Source organism: Mauremys reevesii, linkage group 3 (genome assembly GCF_016161935.1).
Source record: "Mauremys reevesii isolate NIE-2019 linkage group 3, ASM1616193v1, whole genome shotgun sequence".
In the NCBI taxonomy this organism is placed as follows: domain Eukaryota; kingdom Metazoa; phylum Chordata; order Testudines; family Geoemydidae; genus Mauremys; species Mauremys reevesii.
The window spans coordinates 40,255,465-40,280,150 of NC_052625.1; the positions used below are offsets into that span (position 1 = coordinate 40,255,465).

Below are 24,686 nucleotides of genomic sequence, written 5' to 3' on the forward strand. Positions count from 1 at the left end.
GTGGCCTCCACAGAGCCAAACACTTCTATTAAGAGACACTGTACATATTTGTTCATGTTTCTTATGCTTTTTTCCTACTGTAGCTTATAGTCCAAATGTTTATTTCAGAATTAGTGCCAACTCTGCGCTATCTAATCCAAAACTACATTGAGATTTAAAATTCAAATTTCAACTAAGGAAACAGCCTTTTCAGATACTGTTTTTTTTAACAACTATTCCAACTTCATTTTTCTTACACATTTAGACAATCATCATCAGCTGCATAAAATGAATACATCTGGGAATATTCCAAACAGAAACAAATTCTGTAAACTGCCAAGAAATACATCAGAAAAAGCAATAGCTTTTGGTTGGTATTTTTCTTTCTCCAAGTTATTTTACATCCAATACAATTTGATATGAAGCATGTAGATAACAGTGATCCAATGGGGTAACTGGAACAAGAATGCTGATATTTTGTGGCAGCATGTGTTGCTAGGCATAATCAGCACAAACTCTTTTATAAACAGTACATATGAAAAGGGGTACAGCTGGTTCTCGCTTCTCATTCCCCTTCATTCTCATCTGGGAGATGCAGCATGCCTGCATAAGGTACTCATTTGTTCAACAATAATAGATCTTCAGTTAAAACTGAACATACATGCACTTAGTCAAGATGGCATATGTCTAGGGGGTAAACATTCAGTGTGATGGGCAGCAGTTCTCATTATTGTTAATGGGAATTATATAGCCAAATTCTATTCGCTCCATGAATATCTTCTCTGCATGATATTTAAAGATGTAAAATTATATAATGAATCCCTTTGAAATACCAATTAAAAAAAATGTGTGAACCACCAGGCAAATTACTAAGAACGGGTCAAACGTCAGATCTATAAATTCATTTAAAATATCCCATTCGAGCCCAATCTCAATACAATGGGCCTTTCTTAGTTTTTGCATGAAAGTTACAGGATTTAATAGAGAGCTCTGTCAATATATTCATCACTACTGTGAATATTTCATGCATAAATATATGCATGATGTACACAAATATGCGGGAGTCTAAGCATTACCTGTGTACGTAATAGGATTCTTTTCTGGACACTAACTCTATAATGTGTTACGCTTTTCTAATCTTTAGCTTCTACAAAAATGTGTGTTTCAATGAAAAATATATAAAATAAAATATCTCCTATATAAATACAGACATGCAGTATGTAGAAAAATTAAGTCTACATCACACTATTATATATTGTCAATATGGCCCTTGTTGATTTTTTTCCCCTTGACTGCAAAAACAACATTTTTGTATCTGATGTAGTAGTAACTTTACATTGCAATGAAATGTCAATTTCTACCTCCCCCTCCAGAACACCTAAATTGTAGGCCATTGGTACTGACCCCCTGCGCTCATGCAAAAATGCAGCTACCAATCCACAAAGGAACATTTATAAAATAAGCCTCGCTTATTTGAACTGTAACATTGCCACCACTGGACTTTCACACTGGAGACTTAAATAAACAAAAATAAACTTAAGTAATAAACACTGTACGTTTTATGGAACTGTACAAACCTAAAGGAAAATAGTTCTCCTAGCTAACAACCTCTTGGCAAACTCAACGACAATTTTAATGTGGTTCACTTATCTCTTTTGAATTCCCAAGAAATAAGGGGAAGGGAAAAAACCCTGTCATTCTGGAAGATTTTTGGCCTACTTTGCCTCTCCATGATTTCCATTACTGGAAAGTAAGAGTGATGTGAAGGCCCTTTGTACTGGGGTGAACAAGTCCCTGTGTACTACTTAAGACCTGCACTGCAGTAAATTTCCATCTCAAATTCATATCTATATCATAACACAGAAAACAGAATGAGATTATGTAGGATCAAGTTCATTTAGAAGAAGGAGCAACAGGAATAATTAGTCACAGATTATTAACAGGCTCAGACAATTTAAGGTATGTTTAAAAATGGTTGTGTCCATAGGTGTAGGTGAAAGGCCTTGTGAATATACAGTTAGCCTGCTCTCTGTGAAGATACGTTTTCTACTACTGACAGAGTGGTAGTGGTCATGTTATTCAAGTTTAAAATGAGCCAGATAGTCAACTTTTTTAAAAAATGTCTCACATCTATCCACAGATTTAAGGTTTTGTAAAGTTCAGACATAATTTTAGAGTCATCATCATCTGGATGACAGCAATAAAGACAACATTCGTTTTAAATAACCCTGCATTATATACAGTTGAGTAAATTTGAATTTGTTTTTGATATAAGGTCTTCCAAAGTTGAGGCCAACATACTGAAGAAAAATATTAAACTATCTATAACCCTGTGTCAACATATGATGCTACTGGGAATGGTAAGTGAATTAATTTTCCAAGGAAAATTAATTACTTATGACTTACAGTTGTAAAAGCAAACAACGTAACTCTGGATTAGAGCACATTTAATTTCTGTTTGGAATAGCGATTAAATTAATTTCATATAATTCATGGTATGTAATGGAAAGCAGAACAAAGATGAAATCTTAGACAATGAGTGACATAGAAAAAAGTGTATATTTATGTTGCTGATCCGAAAATAAAGGTCACAGATATTAATCTTTGCCTAATGAAACATAATTTTAATTTCTATAACAGTGTTCTTTTAAAAACCCCTTTACAAAAAATGCTATTAGCCAGATAAAATCTAAATGCAACAAATTACAAAACAAAGAAATCTTGTACAACATAATAATGTCTCTACTAGAAAATGCAATGAGACTCTGTAAGCTTCAGTGACAACTACTGAACAACACACAAATAACCTTTAACTGCAGAAGTCTTGAGAGAAAGCATGATACTCATTTATACTCATCTTATTTTTGAGGAGAGAAGGAGGAAAATCACTCATATAATCAAAATATTTTGAATATAAATTATTATAAACAAATGTGCATACAGTTCTTTTATAACTGAATTATGCACAATATCAACTAAAGAGCACCTTTCAGTTAACAATAGCTAGTTAAATATATATGCACAGCTGTACATATGGAACCTTCATCCCTGTGTTCCATACTTTGCTAGTTACTCAAACTGTGCCAAAAATAATATTTTCTAAGTTTCAGTTCAAACAAACTAAATGCATGTATCTTATATAATATCCATGAACATTAACATTTGCATTTAATAAACTGTTAAATGGCTTAAAATACCAATATAACTTTAAATGCTATCTATGGTATCTTTTTTAAAAAGAGAAAGTGAATTCTTCACTGATTTCAGATATCAACTTGACACTGTGAGTGCCCCAAACTAAACTGTAACTACCCAACAGTCCTTACAAAAATGAAAAAAAAGAGTAATATCTTTATAGTTAAAAAATAATCAAAGCAATATACAAATTGATGTAAGATGCCATGAAAACAAAGAACAGCTCCAGTATTTTCAAGAGAGGTTGCAAACATTAAACTACATTTTAAGTACATGTATGAAAGCTGTTCAGCAATTTTCCATTGTTAATGGATCACATCATTTACTAAGGTTTTTAACACTTCTATTTATAAACATGAAACTCAACAGAACAATAGCAAACATGCATTTAGGAAACTGTTTTGATTTTATTTGAATAAGTTGTCTCTCTAGTGGTAAGCTTTGTAAATCTTTTTTTCGTTTTGCCTTTTGTTCACTCAGAATGTTACCAATCTAGTGAATATAAAAGCCAAGTCACCTAAAAACTCACAGCTCTATAACTCAATTTTGTTCCTCTTAATCCTTGGCTTCAACATCAGAACGGTGTCTTTCAAGAAGTTAAATCCACCCTATTGGATCATAACTAATCTAGCTTGCTGTCTGAACTAGCTCTGCCCAAGTACATTTATGGAAAGGAAGATCAAACAGTGAAAAATTAACCAGATTGGCGTGGAGGGTGTATTGTACATGATAGGCTCTATCTCTGGAGTTCAACTGCCTCTAACGAGAGTTTTAGAAACACCTACTCCTTATGAACTATTAACTAAATAGTTATAAATCATATTATAAAGTATTTTTAATCAGATCTACATTGCTTTGACAACAAAAGCTGCCTTTCTAGTAAATTTTTGAAAACAGATTTGGTAAATCATACAATTAGAAACAGTTTGATTAAGGGGGAGGAGAAACCCGTCAACAACAAACAGCTGTTTCCTATTGACAGGCTATAACTAAATTATCCCACCTTAATGTGCTAAAAAAGAGTGGATTTTTTTGAGACTGTCCTGATGTAATTTAAATTTTAGAAGTTACCTAAAAACACACACATTGTAATAACAATAGACAGCAGCATTAAGGGGTACACTATTAACATTTAAATATTTATTTTTAAATGTATCTAATTCAGCTTGGAATTCCTGTGAAATAATAAAAATGGTGTTTTTAAATCCTATGCTTTTTTGTGTGTCTATGACAGCAATGCAGTTTAATGGCAGCCTCATGGGCCACAGGCATAGATGCAATGGTATCATTAGGCTCATGCACTGCTCTTGAAGTTCACATGGGCTGATTTCCTTCAGCTCTTAAAGAAACAGCATCTGATCCTGTTGAGCTATTGCCCTGTCTTCAAAGTTGAAGATATTGGTAAACATCTATATTGTACCACAGAAATGCTAAGACAAGAATCAGTTAAATTCTTCATATTTCCTCTTGTTTTTATTATCAAAATGACTACTTTTACACAGCCAAAATCTGTACTCTGAACTAAGCCAGAGTACATGGGCTTGTGGCAGGCACTCTTCAGAGGAAAGGAATTCTCCACCCAGGATGCAAAGCCACTTGGCAGATGCTACAGCTTCAAAGATAAAATAGCTCCCATTTAGTGCAATCTATCATGAAAGTGTAACTTCCAAATGTAGATTTTTTTTGTTACATAACTGCACTCAAAAACAAAACAATGCAAAACTTTAGAGCTTACAAGTCCACTCAGTCCTAGTTCTTGTTCAGCCAATTGTTAAGACAAACAAGTTTGTTTACATTGAAATGAGATACTGCTGACTGCTTCTTATTTACAATGTCACCTGAAAGTGAGAACAGGTGTTTGGCATGGCACTTTTGTAGCTGGCATTGCAAGGTATTTACGTGCCATATATGCTAAACATTCATATGCCCCTTCATGTTTCGGCCACCATTCCAGAAGACATGCTTCCGTGCTGATAATGCTTGTTAAAAAAAATAATGCATTAATTAAATTTAAGAATGAACTCCTTGGGGGAGAATTGTATGTCTCCTGTTCTGTTTTACCCACATTCTGCCATATATTTCATGTTATAGCAGTCTCAGATGACGACCCAGCACATGTTCATTTTCAGAACACTATCACAGCAGATTTGACAAGAAGCAAAGAAGGTACAAATGTGAGATTTCTAAGGATAGATACAGCACTTGAACCAAGGTTTAAGAATCTGAAGTGCCTTCCAAAATCTGAGAGGGACGAGGTGTGGAGAATGCTTTCAGGCGTCTTAAAGGAGCAACCCTCTGATGTGGAAACTACAGAACCCAAACAACCAAAAAATAAAATCAACCTTCTGCTGGTGGCATCTGACTCAAATGATGAAAATGAACATGTGTTGGTCCACATTGCTTTGGATCGTTATCAAGCAGAACCCATCAGCATGTCTTCTGGAATGTCAGTTGAAGCATGAAGGAACATACAAATCTTTTGCGCATCTGGCACCTAAATATCTTGCGATGCTAGCTACGATGTGAATGCCTGTTCTCACTTTCAGGTGACATTGTAAACGAGACATGGGCAGCATTATCTCCTACAAATTGTAACCAAAGTTGTTTATCTGACCGATTGGCTGAAGTAGGACTGAGTGGACTTGTAGTTTTACATTGTTTTATTTTTGAATGCAGTTATTTTTTGTACATAATTCTACATTTGTAAGTTCAACTTTCATGATAAAGAGATTGCACTCCAGTACTTGTATTAGATGAATTGAAAAATACTATTTCTTTTGGTTTTTTTACAGTGCAAATATTTGTAATAAAAAATAAATATAAAGTGAGCACTGTATACTTTGTATTCTGTGTTGTAATTGAAATTAATATATTTGAAAATGTAGAAAACATCCAAAAATATTTAAATAAATGGTATTCTATTATTAACAGTGTGATTAATCACACAATTAATCATGATTAATTTTGTTAATCGCGCGATTAATGGCAATTAATTTTTTAATTGCTCAACAGCCCTACTTACAACCACCACCAGCATCATTCCCATCATTGCTCTTCCTTCTTGAGAGCTTCCCTAAAAGGCAGCTCCAAAAACTTCAACTATGGGCTCATCACAACAGCAAGCTCCACTTAACAGGAGGTCAGGTATCTTAGGGACCAGGGCAGGGCCTCTCCAAGTTTCAGTCTGGGCGCTAAAGCGAAAGCCAGTCTCAAGTTTTGTCAAATCCATTCCAATGTGCTACTGGCGCCCTTCTGCAGTACCTAACACCTCATTTATTTGCAGCTTCAAGGTAGACAGTCCAGTGGCCACTTCCCCCAGCACCAGCCAGAGAAGGCAGCAAGCATATATAATGCTAGTTCAAGTTTGCCAACAAGGTAGGGAATCAGAGCAGCGGCAGACTGGTGTTCTCACTACCAGCCCCAAAAAGGCAGGCTTCACTGATCAGACTGCCAAAGCTACAGCAGTGAAAGATGTGAACCCTCCTTTCAGCCGGAAGAACTGCGGTTGAGGATTGGTTTAAATGCTGTTACGGCTCCAGATCTGCAATTTTATTTACAAACAGTCTTTCAGCAACTTTTGCATCTCTAGCTGACTGAAAAACACCAACTACAGCTTAAGAAGCAAACAGGTTTCACTCAAAAATCCGGCTTTAATTTTTCCCCCTCCATACGTGCCAGGTGACTGCTGCTTCAACACATGGCTGGGGTTTTTTGCCATTCAGAAATGAAGAGCATACAACTCCCCAGCAAAAGTTTGCCAACCAGGAACTTGTAGGATCTTTGCCTGCTTTTCTCACAGAGCTCATGCCTTTCCCACCATATGATTTAGTTAACAAACCTGCAACTAGCAAGTGGATAGATTATACAACCTAAAAGTCTTCCTCAACCTCCAATACACAGGATTCCAAGATTTGATGCTGGGATGCCTGAATAAAATCCACCCCTTCCCATGCTAGTCAAGTAACTTCTGCTTATTAACATGCCCTGGATTTTTCCAGTGGCCAAGAGCAGTTAGATCTCACCACAATCTCCCACTTCCAAAAGATTTTGTGCCCAATAAACTTTGAGGATTATTTCCGGCTTGTCTCTCACATGAATTTTAGGGTTATTATTCCTTCTAGTAGTCTATGGAAGCGTTCTTTGCCAATGTAATTTTCATCCAGGAAAACCCTTGGCTATGCCTGACACTGAGAGTAAAGGTACTTTGATTCTTTTAAGGCAGACACTATTGGCGGGACCGACTTCACTTTTCCTTAGTGGGAAGGGGGTCAAAGAACGCATATCTTGTGAAATGCCATTCACTATGCCCTGCTCATATGTTCTTTTCTCACAGCTTTGAGAGGTTTCATATAATCAAAGATGACACTGAATATGGCAGGAGCCGAAGAATAACAACCTTTCTGGCCTTCGGGTTGCAGATTGCTGGTATACAACAAGGGCACTGAACCCTGCAAAGTGGACCATGTGGACTGTAGGCAGGGAAGTTTCTTTAAATACTGTGCTATAAACTTTCTCTCATAGAATCATATGGTTCTAGCATTTCACTAGACTGTCACATCTTTAATTGTTTAACCTAAGGCACACATGATTATATTTATTTCAATGTCCTGCCTTTAGATACGACTTGCAAAAGGGAAGTCATATTGCATACATCCTTTTAATAAATGTATGACTGCTGAGAAGTACTTACAATATGGAGCATCGGTATCCTTAGACCTCTAGGTTTTTGGCATGTATTCTCTTCAGGTAGCCCTTTCAATCAAGACTTAGGACAACACAATTAAATCATAAAAACAACACTCAGAACATGAGTGATCCATTCCATGCTCAATAATCTTGATGGTACATATACTTGTCTATTAATTTAGAGAGGGAAAACGAATAACCATTTTATAGGCAAGCTGCACACTTGAGTGTTAAAAGCTGAAATCAGACCATGGAACACTCATTCCTGCTGAACTGTGCATTTCCACAACATCTCAGTGAATCACTCAGTTCTTAGTTGAAAGCACAGTTCACATAATAAACCATCTCATTTCCTTCATCACAAAAATGCACATAGCACCCCATATTGATTTTTTTAAAAATAAAAGTAATAAAGCAAATGTGGAGGTTAAGGTCGTTATGACATAGTCATGCTTCAGAGATTTAAAAATCACTCATTTGCACATTACATCTCAAAAATTCTTTGAGAGTGATTCTTTTATGACATCCAAGCTCCTCTAGTGCATCTTACTATCCAAATATCCTATGATCCAATTAATCCACATTTTTCTGTGTTGAGGCCTTTTATTACATTTATTTATTGTGGCTTTTCAGATGCAGACTATCAAGCAATGCACTTCACTCTATGCTAATAATGAAAACACAAGGATAGGAAATGTGTACAGATCGTAAGACCAATATACATTTTAATATAAGAGATAGGCAACAGAATGACTCTCATTGTAAACCATTAAAAAGATTGTACATGTATTTTTATGTAGAATTATAAGCTAACCTTGCCTGCAAACACAAAACTGCACACCAATCCTTTAAAATTATTAATATTAATGAGAGAGAGAATGAGCAAGAGTAATATTTCTTTTATACCGGTCTCTTCTTGTTAGCAATTTTCTACTCTAACATAATTGTTAGTTTCCAGCAGTTTTCACGTGGAGAGAGAAAATGCAATACAACAATGCTCTTAATTTTATGCTAGTGTTTCATTTGGGTCTGTTTAAATACTTCCAGATTGTTTTGGGTAAAGCTATTGAAGCGTTAGCCTTCTATTACAATCAAATGGACATACGTATGTTTGTTTTTTTATTAATGATTTAAACATAGGGACCTAATATAAAGTCTGAATTTTTGTCGAATACCTTACACATTTATAGTAGACTTTCTAGTCATGTCTTTTCAAAATCAACCTTCTAAATACACCACTACACCACTATAATGCGACCCGATATAACATATAGCGCGGTAGCAGCGGGGCTCCAGTGGCACTTGACACCACTTTAAAGGGCCCGGATTCCCCGCAGCAGCCGGAGCCCGGAACTCTTTAAATCACCGCTGGAGCCCTGCTGCCATTATCCCGGGGCTGCGGCAGCGGGGCTCCGGTGGCACTTTAAGGGTCCGGGGTTCTGGCTGCTCCGGGGAGCCTTGGGCCCTTTAAACCCTGCTGGAGTCCTATCGCCCCTACCCGGGGGCTGTGGCAGCGGGGCTCCGCCAGCGATTTAAAGGGCCTGGGGCTCCCCGCAGGGGCTGGAGCCCAGGAGCTCTTTAAATCACTGCCGGAGCCCTGCCGCCCCTACCCTGATATAATGAGGTTTCAGCTATAACACAGTAGGGATTTTTGGCTCCCCACGACCGCATTATAGCGGGGTAGCGGTGTACCCCCAACCTGTATTTAATGTCTACATATTTTGAGCATTGAAGCTCTAATCAATTTGTCTCACACAAAGAGCTTTCATGAAGGAATTTAAAACAGTGGTGAAATTCTAGGTGATGCTATTTAGTCAAAAACCTGAAGTTCACTTACTAGTCAGTACAATGAACCCTTCAAATGTACATACTATTACTAGAGCCACCACTGGAGGGCCACAGAGACAGGTGGCAATACTGCTGCTGTGTCTGGTTTGCGGCTTTATTTAAAATTATAGGAAAGGGCACTGAGCCAGTCTCCCAGTACAACCTGCACATTTCTGTCTCTTCTGACCCTCCCTATCTTTCAGGCCTAGGGCCAAAGGGAGAAAAGAACAAGGATCAGTGTTGAGAAGTGCCTGTACGGCTATTTGAGTCCCCAGTACTGAGCACACAAAGTCCGTAGGCAAGGAGAACAAATGGGAAAGAAAATCATCCACCTATCTTCCAGGGGAAAGAGAAAACCTCCCACTTTCCAGAAGGCAACCAGCTGAGAACCTGCTGTAGCTTCAATGGAACAACTTACTGTAGTCACTAAGTTCTATAAGATTGGACGCACAGATTTTAAAAGTAGGTCAACAGCCATATTACAATAATTTGGACAGGACATTGGAGAATATATCTCCCATTACCAATTAAAGAGGAAGCAAATCTTAGTGAAACAGTGTTCCTTTAAGTTTCAAGAAAATGGTCCCAAATCTCTCTCTGTGTCAAACTTTATTTTAAAACAAGCTAGGCTGTATGATATCCAATTTAATTTGGAATGGTAAAGGTCATAGATAAATATTAAATGCAAAATCAATAAAAGCAGAGGAAAAGTGGGAGGAGAAGAGGACAAGAGGGGAAGAAACAGCATTACCATATTTTAAGCTCTTACTATTAGGCATTCCAATTATGCTTCATAAAACCCTCCTTTGATCAGTACCCTCCAGCAAGACATGAGAACTATAACAGGAATTAGCTCAACTATTTTCCCTTAAGGAACCTGCTAAGAATATCATTCACAAATTTTATTTGACACAAAATGCTCCAGTTACATCTGGAATCAAGCATGCTCTCCTTCTGCAGGTTTGAGAAAAAACTATTACTTACCTTTCTGTAACTGTTGTTCTTCGAGATGCGTTGCTCATATCAGTTCCAGTTAGGTGTGTGCATGCGCTGCATGCACGGAAGTTGAAAACTTTTTCCCTAGCAGCTACCCATCAGGCCAGCTGGGGAGCCCCCTGGAGTGGCGCCGATTATTCTATATAAGACCCTGCTGGCTCCATCCCCCTTCAGTTCCTTCTTGTTGGCTCCTCCGACAGAGGGGAAGGTGGTGGTGGGGGATGGAATAGATATGAGCAACACATCTCGAAGAACAACAGTTACTTATTTGAGTGATTGCTCATATCAATCCCAGTTAGGTGACTCCCAAGCCTTTCCTCGGAGGTGGGGTCAGAGTCAAGGAACTGCAGATTGAAGAATCGCTCTGCCAAAGGCCGCATCATCCCGAAAGTGCTGAATGATGGCATAATGGGATGTGAAGGTGTGAACCGAGGCCCACGTGGCTGCCCTGCAGATTTTCTGGAGGGGGATGTGTGCCAGAAAGGCAGCAGACTATGCCTGAGCTCTCATGGACTGAGCCGTAACAGAAGGGACATTTGCCAAGCTGTAGCAAGTATGAATACACCCGGTGATCCACGAAGATATTCGCTGAGAGGAAACGGGAGTGCCTTTCATCCGCTCCGCGACGGCGACAAATACCTGGGTTGTTTTACGGAAGGGCATTGTTCGGTCTATATAGAAGGCAAGTGTCCTTCTAATGTCCAGAGAATGGAGACGCTGTTTCTGAAGGTCAACATGCGGTTTTGGGTAGAAAACCGGCAGGAAGATATCCTGGCTCACATGGAAGTGGGACACCACTTTTGGCAGAAAGCCAGGGTGGGGTATTAGTTGAACTTTATCTTTATGAAAAACAGTATAGGGCAGTTCACACGTGAGAGTCCGTAGTTCAGACACCCGACGTGCGGAAATTATGGCCACTAGGAAGGCGATCTTCCAGGAGAGATAGAGAAGTAAGCAGGGGGCCAGCGGCTCGGAAGGAGGGCCCCCATAAGGCAGGAGAGGACCCATGCAGGGACGAGTGGCTTCGTTGGAGGATGGACTTTCTCCAGACCTTTGAGGAAACGCCGCACGACCAGGTGTGCAAATACCGAGCGCCCAGCTGCACTTGGGTGAAACGCAGAGATGGCCACAAAGTGAACCTTAAGGGATCCAAAGGCTAGGTGCTGATCCTTTAAGAACATCAGGTAATCCAAGATGCACGGGATCGAAGCCTGGAGCGGTGACACCTGCCACTGAGCGCACCAGCAGGAAAACCTCTTCCACTTAGCTTAGTAGATAAGCCTAGTCAACAGCTTGCGACTTTCGAGGAGCACACGCCTTACTGAGTCCGAACAGGTGCGTTCAGCCTGGTTCGGATCCTCCAGGCCATGAGGTGGAGCAATGGAAGGTCTGGGTGCAGGAGGCAACCGTGGTTCTGAGAGATGAGGTCGGTGCTGAGAGGGAGACGTAGGGGAGCCTGAATTGACAGGTCCAGCAGGATCGGGTACCAACACTGGCACGGCCAGGCAGTTGCTACCAGTATGACATCCTCCTGGTCCCAGTGGACCTTGAGGAGCACCTTGTGGACCAGCGGGAACGGTGGAAAGGCATAAAGCAACTGGCCTGACCACGTGATTTGGAAGGCGTCCGCTATCGAGCCCGGGCTGTGACCCCAGAAGGAACAGAAGGTTGGGTACTTCCTGTTGGTCCGCGAAGCGAACAAGTCGAGTCGGGGAAAACCCCAGATGCAGAATGGCCGTATCGACCATTCGTGTATGAGAAAACGCCTGCTCAAGCTGTCTGCTAGTACGTTCTGGACACCTGGTAGGTACGAGGCTTGAAGGGTGATGGAATGGGCTACGCAGAAGTCCCGCAGAAGGAGGGCTTCTTGGCAGAGTGGCGATGACCGGGCTCCGCCTTGACTGTTCAGGTAGAACATGCCCGTGGTGTTGTCCGTTAGGACTGCTACACAATGGCCCTGCAAGTGGGGAAGGAAGGCTTGGCACGCAAGGCGAATTGCCCTGAGCTCTTTGATATTGATGTGCAAAGACAGCTCGCTTTCATGCCATAAGCTCTGCGTTGCTAGGCCCCCCATCCCAGGGCAGACACGTCTGTAACCAGGGTCAAGGTGGGTTGAGGGGGATGGAACAGGACTCCGGCACCCACCATCCGAGGATCCAGCCACCAGCGCAGGGAGTCGTGTGCACGCTTTGGGACCATGAGGACCATTTCTAGGCTGTTGCGTCCCGGTCGATAGGCTGACACCAACCACGTCTGCAGAGGCCTGAGTCTTAGCCTGGCGTGTTGCACACGTAGGTACAGGAAGCCATGTGACCCAGCAACCTGAGACACTGCCTTGCTGTGGTTGTGGGAAACTTGCAGAGGCTGGTAATCATGCTTGCTATAGCCAGGCGTTGGGCCTCCGGGAGGAAGGCCCTCACTTGGTTTGCGTCCAGGGCTGCCCCGATGAACTCTATTGTTTGAGCAGGGGAGAGGACAGACTTGCTGACGTTCGGCATGATGCCCAAGCGACTGAACGTGTCCGTGGACAGTAGTAGTACTTGAGACCTGACTTGTTGGTGAGACAGGCCCCATATGAGCCAGCCATCGAGGTACGGGAAGACGTACATGTGGTGTCGACCAAGGAAAGCTGCCACGACTGCCATGCACTTGGTAAAGACACGAAGGGCTGTGCACAAGCCGAATGGGAGGGCTGTGCGTCTTGCTCACCACAAAACAGAGAAAACGTCTGTGAGATGGAGTAATTGAAATGTGAAAGTACGTGTCTTTCATATGGAGGGTGGCATACTAGTCTCCCGGATCCAGAGAGGGAATGATAGTGGCTAAGGAGACCATATGGAACTTCAGGTTGACCATGTGCTTGTTGAGCTCCCTGAGGTCCAGAATGGTTCTTAGGCCTCCCTTTGTCTTGGAGACAAGGAAATAACGGGAGTAGAAACCCTTGCCCCTGAGCTCCTGAGGCACTTCCTCCACTGCCCCTAGGGCAAGGAGGGATTGTACCTCCTGGACAAGGAATTGCTCGTGAGAAGGGTCCCTGAAGAGGGACGGGGGAAGGAGATTGGGAGGGCGGGATGAGACGAAAATGGATAGAATATCCTGTCTGCACCGTGCGGAGGACCCAGCGGTCCAATGTAATATGGGACCAGGCATGGTAGAAACAGGATAGATGGTTCAGAAAGGGATAATTGTCCGGGGTGAGAGCAGGTAGTCCGTCCTCAGGCGCACCTTCAAAAATGGCGCTTAGGGCCTGGGGGCGGCTTGGATTGCCCTTGACCCTGTCCAGAGGGAGGACGAGACGGTCTACGTCGAGAGTATCTGCTTCTCTGACGAGAAAAGTCCTGCCTGGGTCTAGGTGAGAAGGGGCATTTTGGGTGGTTTGGGGTTTGAACGGCTTTCTTTGATTAGCCGGGGTATGCATACCCAAGGATTTAACGTGTTTCTTGTGTCCTTTAAAGTATGTAGGCAGGAATCATTTTACTCTGCAAACAGGCCCTGACCATCAAAGGGGAGATCTTGGATGGTGTGCTGAACCTCCGGCGGGAGTCCCGAAGACTGGAGCCAAGCGTTCTGCCTCATGCCGATGCCAGAGTGTGTGCAGCCGCGTCCGCAGCATCGAGGGAACCCTGAAGGAAGGTCCAAGCAACCAATTTACCCTCCTCAGCAATGGCCCCCAGTTCTGTACGAGCCTCTGCTGGGAGAAGATCTTGGAATCTGAGGACCGCAGACCAAGAGTTAAAATTGTATCTACTGGTTAGTGATCCGTAATGAGAGACCCTCAGTAGAATAAACCTTTCTTCCGAAAGGGTCCAGCTGTTTAACGTCCTTTGACTTGGGAGCAGGTCCTTGTTGGCCTTGCCTTTCTCTGGTGTTCACCGCGTCCACTACAAGAGAGCATGGAGCAGTGTGGGTAAAAAGATATTCATAGCCCCTGGTGGGGACAAAGTATTTTCTTTCCACCCCTTTGGCTGCGGGAGGCTTGGAGGCCGGGGTTTGCCAGAGAGTCTTGGCATTAGTTTGAATGGTCTTATTCATGGGAAGGGGTACCCTGGAAGGCCCTTCCTGGCCTAAAATGTCCACCATAGGGTCCTCCTCCTCCACAACCTCCTCAACTTGGAGGTTCATATTAAGGGCCACGTGCCTAAGCAATTCTTGTAGAACCCTAAAGTCCATCGAAGGTGGGCCAGACGTGGACGTGCCAGCCACAGCCTCATCAGGTGAGGACAAAGACGACTCCACCGGAAGAGCTGGAGCAGAGATAGTGTCTTGGTCAGCTGTGCGCAGCTCTTCTTGGGCACCTGGGTAGCCCCTACCATGGGTGCTGACTCAGCAGGTTGGTCCGGGTCCGGAGGGGGACAGCTGAGGGTTGCCTTGGGAGGTCAGGTGTCCGAGCGTGACAATGGTCAGGCAACCGGAGTGGCACCCTGGGCCTGGTGATATGCCCAGGCAGTCCAAAATTGCCACTGGGGCTGCCAGTTGGGTGCTGGGGGGTCTTGACCGAGGCTTCCCAGATCCGACCGGGGAATGTCAAACTCCTGAAGCTCTCCCCGACCTGCCAGAAGGAGATTGAGATCACAACCGTCAAGGAGGAGCAGTGCGAGAATGGAGCAAAAGGGGCACCAAGTCCCTTGGCAGCCGCGGTTCATGTGGAGATCGGCGTCGCGAGGCTGATCGTGACTGGTGCTGTGGTGGAGAGTGGTGCCGCGCTTGTGAGTTGTGCCGTGAAGCAAATCGGCGTCAGGCCGTGGGCCAGTACTGTGGCGACAGTCTACACGGGGATTGGTGTTCCATACGGTATTGGGCCGAACGGTGCTGCGAGGTCACTGAGCATAACCTGGACCTCGAGCAGGACCATGTTCCAGCAGTCGACAGCGACCTCAAACGGGAACGGCTCCGAGGGTCAGCACTGCAGGACCAGCGCCGCGAGTCTAACCAGTGCCGTGAGTCAGACTGGTACCCGGGACAGTGCCGGGACTCGGAGCGGCGCCAGGACTCAGAGCAGCATGGAGATGCTGGTCTAGGGGCTGACAGTCTGAACATTGCCAGTTTGCCCTTGGATGGTACCGGGGCGGTGCTGGGGCCGGGGGTACCGGGGTTGTCATTTTGATAAGCCCTCTGGCAGCCTCGAAGGTATCTGGGGTGGAAGGCAATGTAATCTCTTCCACTTGCACAATCCCTTGTGCTGGGCTGGCTTGCTGCTCGGTCGGGGCCGGAACAACTGCATCGGCCCTAACGAGAGGTCCTGCCAAGGCTTGTTTCTTTCCAGCAACCGGGGAATGGGAACGGTGCCGAGACAGGCGTTTCTGGGGCCATGGAGATCGTCAGTCCCGAGGTGGACGCAGGATCTTCTGTGGTGCCGTAATCAGTACTGCCGGGGGAGCACTGCGCACCAAGGCACTTGGGCCCACATCTTGAGAGGGCTGCAATGCAGACTCCATGAGGAGTTGCTTGAGTCGAATTTCCCTCTCTCTTCTTGTCTGGGGCTCGAATGCCTTACAGATTTTACACTTGTCAGCCTGATGGCCCTTCCCCAGACATCTAAGGCAGGAGTTATGGGGATCGCCCATAGAGATGGGCTTGTTGCAAGACGTGCAAGGCTTGAAGCCCTGGAGGGCATGCCCCAGAGCCCCGCAGGGCAGTTGAGTGTGAAACTGCCCTCAACTACTAAACTACACTTAGCACTACAGAGAAAACACTTAACGCTAACTATTAACAATTAACTACAACGGTAACAATTAAGATAGGCTAGGGATTAGTGGAGCACTTGAGAAAACAAGAGACCACTGTTCCAACAACCATCACGGGCGGTAAGAAGGAACTGAAGGGGGATTGGGCCGACAGGGTCTTATATAGAATGCCATAACGGCGCCACTCCAGGGGGCTCCCCAGCCGGCCCGACGGGTAGCTGCTAGGGGAAAAAGTTTCTGACTTCCGTGCACGCAGTGCGCGCACACAACTAACTGGAATTGATATGAGCAATCACTTGAAGAAGAACTATACATTCTTATGGAATGTTAATGTGTAAGAGATAATTTTCCAAATATGCTAAACAGGAAAGAAGCTGTAGTGTAGAACAAGAGGATAATATTATGAAGATTTTTACACCCTTAAAACTGTTTCAATGGCTGTAGATCAAAATTCAGTTTTAAATGTAACCAGGGTTTCATCCGCTAATTGCTTTGAAGACTAGGACCTTGAACCAGCAAAGGCATTGTTGTCACATTCAGCTAGGAGATGGACAGGAATTCACCAGAGGAGACAAAAGTATCCGCCAAACCATACCACTGCCTTAGCTCCTACACTACTCTTCGGTGAGGGAAGCTTGTTGGCTAGTAGCTCCATTGGCCATGTCCTCACCTTCTTCCCTGACTCCTCCCAACTTCCCTCTTTGCTCTACCAGAGAAAAACACACTGGGCAGAAAGACAGATCTGCTCTATGGAATACTGATGGCTCACAGTCCTCCTGTGTGCAGTCTTTGCAAACTGTACCTTCTCAGCACAGTGGAGCTGAAGTCATTTCACAGGATTAGGGATCTCAGAATCACAGAAAGAGGGTGGGGTGAGGTGGAATTTTACCTAGATAAATTATATTTAAACTCACAACCAGAGAATCAGAGCAATTTCTTATATCCATTGATAAAAGTATTCTTATGGTAGCCCTCTTCCCTGTTCAATAAGAATGTCAACAGTCCAAATGCAATGCATAGTAATATTACCAGAATTCCTTTAAGCACTGGAGCTTAGCATAAGGCATATCTATTCTAGCCCAGCCATCAGTGGAACTATCCTGACATGTTTCCGACCATGAAGCTTCACATCCACAACCTATTCCTAAAAGGCTCTTAAAAAATTAGAAAAGTATTTTTCATAATAATAAACTCAATTATGTCTACAACAATTTTCAGAGAATTCTAGTCAAATGGAATTTTGGTCCTACCTGTGCATTGCCCCTCTAGAAGAAGCTATAGAAATCTGAAAGTTGGTTTGCTTCTCCTCTTATGGTTTATGAGGTAGATGGTAGGAAACTTTAGCATCTTTTTCTCCTTAGCTAACATAACCTCATTTAACATCCAGTAACTTTCCTAACAGCACTAAAATTTTGAACTATAATGTAAAATGAGAATAAAGCAGTACCCAAGGTAGGATTTCAGACTGTTTGATTGTCTTTTAGAAACACAATTTACAAATCTATTTTCTGCTTGAGAAGCTCCAACGATCTGGAAACTGATATGTCTAGCAGTACCCAATATCCAGACAAAATCCTTGGCTATCTAGGGAAGCTAGCCAAGGATCTACAGCAAGGACACTTGAAAGCTGTCTCAGAGAAAGCTCCCGCACTCAGACAAGAATGGCATATGGAGGGGTATGTTGTTCAATAAATTTCTTCTACTGAGGCAGATTCTCTCTCTGCCCAGGAGGAGACCACTTTACAAGAGGAGTGAGATCTAATGCCTCCTTTTGCAATATATAATTCTTTAGTGTGCGGGGGGGGGCAGGGAGGAGGGGATAGCTCAGTGTGGGAAGAAGGGTATAAGAGATGGTGACCCCCACAGCACCTTTCCACCTCCCATCTCTGTTCATGACATCAACAAATTCCTGAATGGCACTGAACTAAGGGGAGGGGTCACAGACTGGAAGGGGACATAGACTGTGAAATGTGCTGCAGCTTATAGTGCGACAAACCTTTGACTTTTAGGTTCACTTGCTTGTTAAAATTTAGGGATTAGCTTGCAATTTTATCTTTTTATTTCTTTTGTAACCAATTCTGACTATATGCCTTATCACTTGTAACCATTTAAAATATGTCTTATTGTAGTTAATAAAGTTGTTTTAATGTTTTATCTAATCTACTACGTGTTTGGTTTGAAGTGTTTGGGAAACTTCACTTGAGGCAACAAAGCTGGTGCACAATCATTTTCCTTTATTGAAATGACAAACTTACTATGAGCTTGTACTGTCCCGGGGGATACTGAACAGTATAAGACACGTTTCTGGGCTAGGAATATGCGGATGTTGCCCTGTATGTAATTCATGACTGGCTTGGACAGAATTCATGTATTCAGCTGGGAGTGCTTTTACATGCTAGTGACTGTATGAGCAGGACCGGGAACAGTGGCTGTTCACAGCAAAGCAGTGTAAAAGGCACCTCTGGCTATAGAGCTGAGGGGACACAGCAGTTCAGCAGTCCACGTCATACCCTGGGGAATGTCACAGGTGCGTGATCCAGTCCATTTAGCAACAAGTGAACTGGAAGCAGTCCAAATATAGGATAAATGCAGTGAGACCATTAATTCAACTCTGTAAGTAGGAGTGTAGGTCTAATGACATCTCAGGAATGCCAAGCCCTTTCCCTATCAGAGGGCAAGTAGAAGAGAGACAAATATCCAGAATCACGTCAGGGCTTTAAGAAGTTTTCAGGGGAAGTGCAATGAACTGGCTTTGTAACAACAGGTCTGTAAGTTGGGGCATGAGAATGGGGAGCATAGGTGATGGGACTGTCAGCTGAGTACCACGTACAATGGCCTGCCAGGCCACTCAGAAGTTACTAGAAGGAACATTCCTCCATCTGTTTTCACTGTTCATAGGACCTTTAGGATAAGCAGAAAGGAGGGGAAAGACATACATAAGGGCTGCTGGCTAGCTGGTGTAAAATGCGTCCATTACCAGCATACAGGAGGCTCTGAATCTGGTGCAGAATTTTGGCAGCTTGCCTTTCTGTGGAGGTACAAAACTATCCATTTAAGGTCTCTTGCAGGTCATGCAAACTGAAATTGAGTATATCTTATTCAGAGACCATCTCTCAGAACTTATGGTTTGACAACTAAGCAGTTTGCCTGCAAACAGGGGTCATGCCAGGTAAGTTGCTGTTACAGCTGAGATTCTTCCTTTTCTTTCTAAGAAAACACTTGCCTTTCTAACATTCTGCTCTGGTACGCTCCTGGCAATTAATATAAGAGATCACCACAGTATCAACGGATGAAATAAAGGCTGGCTACTTGGAGACCTTGTTCTTAAACTTCACCTTTCACACCTGGTCATCAGGCAGATAGAGCACTAGCAGAAACGATATGGACAGATGGTGCCTACCTTTCCCCATTCACCACTTAATGCTCTTGTAATTAGCCCCCACCGACCTACATGATTGGGTCAAATCCCTCCCATTTTCCTTTATTTTTAGATGAACACCTTCTGAGCCACATCACCGTTGGATTGTGTAAAAAGAGAAGGATTCGTAGCTCAGTAAAATGAAACTTTTGTCTCAAGGTAAATACAGTAAGCATATGCTTAAAGACTTTGTGGTCAAACAACACAGTTTGTAGTTGTAAAGCCTCCTTCTTCTTGTTCCCTTCTTGCTGGTCCTTGTTAGGTGGCGATTTAATAAGTTGCCCTTGCCAACAACTGGTGTCAACAATCTATTTTCTATAGACACAGATGATATCTTAAGTAATAAATGGGTCACTTAATGCCTTTTCAAGAACATACCTCTCACCTTCTGGATTCTAACTCTTCTCATCCCAGTCCCAGTCTCCTTGTCCAGCCCGTCCCATTTCCCCACTGCTGACTCCTCATTCCATCTGTCTACCTCCCACCCATCCTGACTGGCTCCCAATCCCAGCCTCTTTCCCTGGGCTTCTCATGCAATCTTAGTCCCCACTGTGGCTCCTTTCCCCAATCTCTTTGCCCACCTGGTCTACAGCCTCTTGTCTGATCTCAGTTGCCCCCACACCATTTCACTCACTGTCTCCCAGGCCCAATCTTCTGCCATCATCCCAATCCTAACCTCCTCACCCAAACAGTCCCAGCCTCCCCCTCCCACACCTCATGCTCCCAGTCCCAGGCTCCTTCCTCAATCAGTCCCAGTCTCTCCAGACTCCTTGTCCCATTCTATTCCTTTTCCCTCCTCCCTGCTTCTGTTTTTCTCCCCTCTGCATTCAAACCAGGTGCTTTCCCCTTCCTAGGTGCCAGCGAGGGAGTCATCAGGAGCACAGGAGAGACAGGCTCATTGCTTTCAGTCCTGATGCACAGTCCCATCCCAGAGCAGCTAAGAGCTAGGAAAGTCCTGAGTTCCACAGCCCTGGGCTGGAGCATGCTCAGTGACAATGTGGGGAGGATAGATGTGCAGTTTGGTCAGCAGTAGAATCTGTGAGAGGTTTAAGCATGTTCAGTGAGGGTACAATTTTCATAGATTTTTACCTGTAAAGTTCTAGCAAGTCTCTACTGAGCACATGAAAACTGCAAATTTTCAATGGCTTATAACTTGGCTAAAATTCGGAAGATTTTTACAAAGACAGCCTTGACACAAAGGTCCCTCACTACCTAATTTCAAGTCCCTACTACACAGTATATGGATGTTGGAGCATTTCAGAGAGAAGGCTGCAATAATGGTTTTAACATGGCAAAACATACCTTTCTTTAGCCTCATTCTCAGAAACAGTTGTACTGTTTTGGCTACAGTTTCCCCAAACAGGCAGAAAGTCGGACATGTAAAGTTTCAGCCCAAATGCCTAAAGTTTTGCAAAGTTATATGCAACTGAAATTCGGGTCTTATAATGGAAAGTGTTGGACAACCTTAACAATAGGCGGTGCTACCTGCTCCATCAACAATACAGTTACATGAGTAATATTCATAAAATATGTGGGCCTAATTTTGGAGATATTCTAGGAAAAATTTTCAAGCACTATCTCTGAGAGGAAAGTGGTTGGAAAGTGACCACTCATCAGACACAGAATCTGCTTAAGTGAGGAAATTAATCATCTTCAGAGTCTGAATTACCTACGCCCTACAGTGTGGATTTGTTCTTCACAGTGTGCCATAAACTGATTATGCCTGTATGAGGGGCCTCATTGTTTTAAAGGTATTAATATCCAGCAGCTCCCTTTCAATTCACTGGGAGTTACTGAGTCCTCAGCATTTTTGAAAATCGTGCCGAGATTTACGAACGTAACCATGGACTTAAAACTCTAAATTTAGGCACCCAGATTAGGAAGTCTTGGTCAGGATTTAACTGGGAGAAATCACCAGGGTTGGCCATAGGTATTTTGCCTGCCAAGGTAGAAAACATTTTTGCCACACCACCAGAAGTGGCTGAACAAAACAAAAAACAATTAAAAACAGCCAGTCAATTAGTGGAGGAAGGGTGAAAAAAGGCAGAGTGACACAGTGGTGTGGCACACCCACATAAGCTGGGGCTTATGGTAATAGCACAGTTGGCCCGCCCCTGGAAATCACACTGAGGGACCAACCTGCTGATATTCTCAATTTTGAAAAACATGCATGAAAATTCTTAACTTTCATTTATGATCCCCCTCCTCTAGTAGCTGTTCTTCCTCCACATCAAGGGAACCAAACCTTGGATTTGTTAACTTTCTGGACACACTAGAGAGCTCATTTTGGAATGTGGTCATATAAAGGGGCTATCATAGGTTTATTGTTATAGTGGGTGAATAAAATAATGTTCTTTGTCAGAAGTCCATTATCTTTATGTATGTTGATATATTTCATCTTAGAAATTAGTAAAAGAACCTAGCACCAAGGACAGGCAAATGTAAAATAACCCTTAAAATTATTTTGGATAAGATTCAGTTCTGCATCTGATACATTCTTTATTGAGGAACTATATCCTACAATCACTCAATGATCTAATAGATCTTTTTTCATCTCTAACTGCTAAGATGTAAACAAATAACTGTTTTCCCCAAAGGAAGACAAGTCATAATAGCTTAATATTTTCCCCCTTACAAAGAGTTCTGTTGCCCAAAGGACAGCAAAACTTTGAAACATGGTAATACAATTTGTTTTCAAAAGTGTCACAGTATGCTCGGGTAACTCAAAATTCCTTTATACCAATGAACAAGCATCTCATAGCTTATGGGCTGATATTTTCATTTAAAACCTTCTGACAGGAGGTTTATGTACCTAAGAGTATTATTTGCACCACAATGTGACTTAAGTGCAAAGAACCAGTGAGAAAACTCGCAGTGTCCTGCCTGAATTGCAGTTGCTATTTTGAAATCCTCTTCTTCTAAAGTTTTAAATAATCATTTAGAACACGAGCTAAGATTTTAAATCTTCAAAAGTACTGCGGTGGGCTTGCTGCACAACATATATGTTGGTGGTAGCAGATAACGTGTGCATATGCAGAGCCTTTTAGGTGCTGTGATGTGAGATCTATAAATTCACCACATGTTTAAAGGGATGCTGTCAATTAGACTTTTTTTAGAATTAGCCAATTGCAAAATATCAGTTTTCTGATATAGTCGCCTTCAGGACTCCAGTAGTATATTCTGACTTTTTATTTAAAAATGATAAAGGGAGTAGTTACTCTTTTACTGTGTTTATTAAGGGTCTTTAGGTGGTCTCAAGAGCAACAAAACAAAACATGCTGCAGATCAGCCTTTCTCCTTTCTCTCTGTGCAAACACCTGCTTTGCTGCTGCTGTAATTATAAGCACCCTTGTGAAGAGCTTTGGGTGAGTGTGCAGATGGGCTCCTCACAGAGCAGTGCACCACAGAGATGCAACTGAGGCCAGCAACTGAGTGAAACTTACTATCCACTAAGTGCTGTCAAATACACACAGCAAAATTAAAAAGAGGAAAAGTACCATCTCCTCCTAAGGTTACTTACAACAATAATTGATACAACATTTTAAGATGAAGCGTGATTTTCCAAGTTGATAGTGTACACACACGTGTAGGTCAGATAGCCTCGAGGCATAGTTTTTAGAATTTTATAATGGATTCAAATTACATGTATATATACACCTTATATGATACATCATCATAGAATGATCAATTCATCTCTTTAAACCAGCAAGGCACAGCATCAGAAGTGCAGGTTAATATGCAACTTACTTTAATAAGATTACTAAACTTCTTTTCCTATTAATCAACAGCAAAAATAAAGCAACTATCAGAAAGATACTTTACGTTGCATAAGAAATGGATGCTTTTAATTTGCACTTTATGTAAGATTATAATGAACAGGACTGATATCAACCAACCAATTTACAAGAAGGATCTTTACTATATTTATTACATTAAAAAACAGTCAATCAGAATCCCAGTTATTCTTAGAATTATAGTATACTTTATCTAGAAAAGTAGTTTCTAACAACAATGGCACAGTGAGCAACCTTCACTAGATGAATTGTTGACCAACAATCTTTTGCAATAATACATGTTACTGGATACATCTCTCTTATTTTAAAAAGAAAATATTCAACATTATCATGAACTTACCTGGATGTAAAGCTATGTGACCTCTGAACTATATAATTAAACACAGTGTGTTTTATTTCTTCAAACCTTTCAGCTTTTACTTCTGCTCCATCTCCTGGATTCATGAAAGCACCTCTGTTTAAGAGAGCACTTAAGCACGTGTTTAATGTTCCTTACACTTTTGGCATTTCTCTATTCAAGTCACTGGGATTTAAACAAGTGCTTAAGTGGTTTCCTCAATCGAGGGCAATACTTTATATTTATTTATATTATATGTAGTACTTACAGTGTGTTTCTGTGTAAGACAGACAGGCAGATGCAATAAAATGACAGTCACTAAACTACTTCTCAATAACATTAAAGATTTAAAAACTATTTAAAACTAACTATTGCCCCCTTCCCCCAATAACCTCAAGAAACCCACAAAACTATATAAGAATTGTCAAACATTTTCCAGTTCAGCTTTCGTAAATGAAAGAAAATCTGAAATCAATGTTTTTATTACAAACAGTAAGGGAAGAAAGAATGTAGATAATGGCGCCAACCAATGGCTTCTAAATGGAGGATCAATATCTCATACTATTTTACAAAAAGAAATAAAACCCCACTGCTGTAATGATGTGAAAGAGATCACATCATTACAGATCGGGTTACCAGTTTCATCTGATGTTTTAAACAGACTATAAATCTGGCTTTAGCCATTTCTAAATCTAAATCACAATTGTTAAAGCCAGAGAATAAAAAAATCCATACAACATAAATATTGAGTACCATCCCATCTATTCCAC

At 42.3% G+C, this 24,686-nt stretch overlaps 1 protein-coding gene across 5 annotated transcripts in view; it reads right to left on the bottom strand.

Annotated features, from left to right (window-relative positions):
• Positions 1–24,686, bottom strand: part of SRBD1 (S1 RNA binding domain 1) — a 242,111-nt gene that overhangs the window by 67,484 nt on the left and 149,941 nt on the right. The gene's annotated exons all lie outside the window — the stretch shown is intronic.